Here is a 3,879-nt window from a genome sequence, read left to right as displayed (position 1 = left end):
GATTTGAGTCCCCAAATGCAAACATTTTCAGAAAGAATCCTCCTATGCAAACATTCCTTTAAATACAAATGAGGAGTCTCCAGAATTCTCCAGATGGATGCTGAAAGTGGGAGGGACATATCCAAGACAAGGAGGCTAAAAGAGTCTCAGCCTCTTCCATTTCTTCCTGACTGGTTTAAAGGTTTAAGAGGGATTGTGTCTTCCAGTGCCCAGAGCCCTGATAGATTCAGGATCCCCTTCAAGAGAGTCCGGGAAGCGTCTGGGGTGGTCTGATCTCCTCACAGCCTCCAACTCACTCTACAATGCAGCCTGGAGACAGAAGGAGAGCAAACGCACAGGATCTTCTGGAAACACCTTCTCCATTCCATGGGCTGTTCCCTACCACCTATCCCCTCCTCCCATCAGCAACTCTCCAAATGTAGGGATGGAAGTATCTTCCTCACCCCCAACCACTTCTTCACTTTCATCTCCATGACACAGTTCAGATCTTTCCTGCGGGGGTTGAGGGGGTGCATCAGAAATCAGAAAAAGCGGAAGTCAATAAAATTGAAAACAGAAAGTCAATAGAGAAAATCAATGAAACAAAAAATTGATTCTTTGAAAAGATCAATAAAACTGACAAACCTCTAGCAAGACCGGCAAAAAAGAGAAAATACAAATTACCAGTATCATCAATGAAATGGGATAAAACAAGAGATATAACAGATATCACATGGATAATAAGGACATATTACAAACTACACTACATGCATAAATTTGACAATTTAGATGAAATGAACAAATTCCTTGAAAAGTAGTAACCACCACAATTTATCCAAGATGAAAGAGATACTATGAACAGCCCTATAACTAATAAATTAAACTCATAATTTTAAAACTTCCTAAACAGAAATCTCCAGGCCCAGATGATTTCACTGAAAGGAAGTTTTTTTATTTTAACACAAATTTTACAGTTTCTTCCAGAAAATAGAAATTTATTTTATGAACCTAGTATTACTTGATATCAAACCAGACAAAGACAGTATAAAAAAAGAAAACTACAGACAAGACAGATGTATCTCACGACTATGGATGCTAAAATCCTTAACAAAATATTAATAAATAAAATTTAGCAGTATATAAAAAGAATACCACATGGTAAGTGGGGTTTATTTCAGAGATGCAAGGTTGGTTCAATACTTGAAAATCAATCAATGTAGTTCACCATCAACAGGTGAAAGGAGACAAATTACAAGATCATATCAATTAATGCAGAACAAAGCATTTGACAAAATTCAGTACCTGTTTGAGACAAAAGCTCTCAGAAAACTAGGAATAGAGGAGAATTTCCTCAACTTGACAAGCAACATCTATCAAAAACTATACTTTAAGTCCCTTACATACGAACTAGTTCCACTCCAAGAACGTGTTCGTAAATCCAATTTGTTCGTAAGTTCAACAAATTTAGCCTACGTACCCAACTAATACAATCGGCTACATAGTACTGTACTGTAATCAGTTTATAATACTTTTCACACAAATCATATATGAAAAACAAACACAAAAAATAAAGAAAACATTCTTAATCTTAGAGTACAGTCCCTTGAAAAGTACAGTAGAACAGTCCAACAGCTGGCATACCGGGGCTGGCATCGAGTGAACAGGCAAGAAGAATTACTGACTGGAGGAGGAAGAGGAGGTGGGAGATGGTAGAGCTGAAGGATTGTCAGCAATAGGAGAGAGAGGACAAGCTGCAATTCCACTCATGCCCGACTTCAACGGCAGAGGTTCTGGTTCCTTGCTGCATTCAATTTTATCTACCCACTTGAAAAAAATGAGCCAGTGATGTCTGGGTAGTAGCTCTTTTTTTCTCATCATAGATGACACGGTAGTACTGGATTGCATTCTGAACGGCTGCTGCAATCTTTGTGTACCGTTCTAGGTTCGGGTCCTGTGTCTCAAAAACTAACAGTGCCTCCTCAAATAAAGAAAATTCCCTTGTCATTTCCTTCATCTCTTTGGTTCTTCAGTTACTTCTTCTTCCTCTTGTTGCTCCACTCTCTCAATTATTTTCACTTTTGTTTCCATCTTTATTGCTCGGCACTTCTTAGCAGTACCAGCTACATCACCACTGCTTTTACGCTTGCTTCCAGACATCCTGGGCTTGAAATAAAGATACTGTACTGCTGTACGCTATACAGTACTGTACAGTAAAGTACACAAAAGCACAACCACTTGTAGAGGATGCATGCATGTGACAACGTACACCAGACGCGTGAACTAATTTACGTGACTGGACATGTGAACGCACGTTCGCACCTTCAAAAGTTCACAACTTGAAGGTTTGTATGTAGGGGACTTACTGTAGCTACCATCAAACTTAATGATGAAAGACTGACTGCTTTCCACCTAAGATCAAGAACAAGAGAAGGATGTCTGCTCGCACCACTATTAACAACATAGTATTGGAAGTTCTAGCTAAGGCAATAAGGCAAGAAAAGTAAATAAAAGGCTTACAGATCAGAAGGGAAGTAAAGTGTTGCTCTTTGCAAATGACGTGATGGTTTCCATAGAAAATTCTATGGAATCTACCAAAAAAAAAACCTCCTAGAACTAACAAGGGAGTTCACCAAGGTCTCAAGGTAAAAAATTAACATACAAAAATTAATTGTATTTCTATATCTTCACATGAATACATGGAAACCAAAACTAAACGTAAAATACCATTTACAATCCCTTTAAAAAATGAAATATTTAGGTATAAATCTAACAAAATAAGTATAAGACTTGTATGCTAAGATCTAGAAACTGCTGATGAAAGAAATTTAAAAACATAAACATATAGAGAGACACCCTATGTTCATGGACTGTAATACTCAACATAGTAAAGATATCAATTCTCCTTAAATTGATGTACAGGTTTAAAGTAATTCCTATCAAAATCTCAGCAAAATATTTGTAAATATAAGCAAGATTATTCAAAAATTTGTATGAAGAGACAAAGGAATTAGAATAGGTAAAATAATTTCAAGGAAGAAGAATAAAATAGAAGTCACTCAACCCAATTTTAAGACATTATGTAACTATGGTAATCAAGACTGTGAGGTATTGTCAGAAGAATAGACACATAAACCAATGGAACAGAATAGAAAACCAAAACATGGCCCCACACAAGAACAACCAACTGACTTTTGACAAACGTGTAAAAGCAGTTCTATGGAGGAAGGGTAGAGTTTTCAACAAATCGTGCTGGAGTCACTGGATATCCAAAGGCAAAAAAAAAAAAGAACCTCAACCACATCTCAAATTTTGTACAAAATTAACTGTAAATAGGTCATATATTTAAATTTCAAATGTAAACTATAAAACTTTTTAAAGAATACATAGGGGGAAATCTTCAGCATCTAGGGCTTGGTAAAGAACTGTTAAACTTGACACAAAAAGCACAACTCATGAAAGGAAACAATAGATAAAGTGGACTTCATCAAAATTAAAAACTATTGCTCTTCAAAAGACCTGTTAAGAGAATGAAAAGAAAAACTACAGACTGGATATTAGTTCTCTATTTCTTCCATAGCAAATTACCACAAATTTAACAGCTTAAAACAACACCTATTCATTTTCTTACAGTTATGTAGGTCAGAAGTCTGGTAGGCTAGGCTAGTTTCTCTGCTCTAGGTCTCCTTTAGCAGGAGGGCTGTGCTCCTTTACAGACCCAGGTGATTAATCTTCCAGACTCATTCTGGTTGGTGGCAGAGTTCAGTTTCACTCATTTGTAGGATTAATGTTGCCATTACCTTGCTGGGGTCATTCTTAGCTTCTAGACATCTCCTGCATTCCTTTGCTAGTGATCCACTTCCTCCGTCTTCAAAGTCAGCAATGGTGGGTTGAATCCTTCTC

At 37.0% G+C, this 3,879-nt stretch overlaps 1 long non-coding RNA gene across 1 annotated transcript; it reads right to left on the bottom strand.

Annotated features, from left to right (window-relative positions):
• Positions 1-1,043: 1,043 nt before the first annotated feature.
• On the bottom strand, positions 1,044-3,879 carry LOC309815562. The gene is made up of 3 exons (XR_014295892.1): positions 3,777-3,879; positions 2,269-2,388; positions 1,044-2,142 (listed from the first exon to the last, which is right to left on the bottom strand). It is a non-coding gene; the product is annotated as an uncharacterized lncRNA (long non-coding RNA).

This window comes from Mesoplodon mirus (assembly GCF_964341445.2).
Source record: "Mesoplodon mirus genome assembly, chromosome: 14".
NCBI lineage: Eukaryota > Metazoa > Chordata > Mammalia > Artiodactyla > Ziphiidae > Mesoplodon > Mesoplodon mirus.
This window is presented reverse-complemented; position numbering and strand designations above follow the sequence as displayed.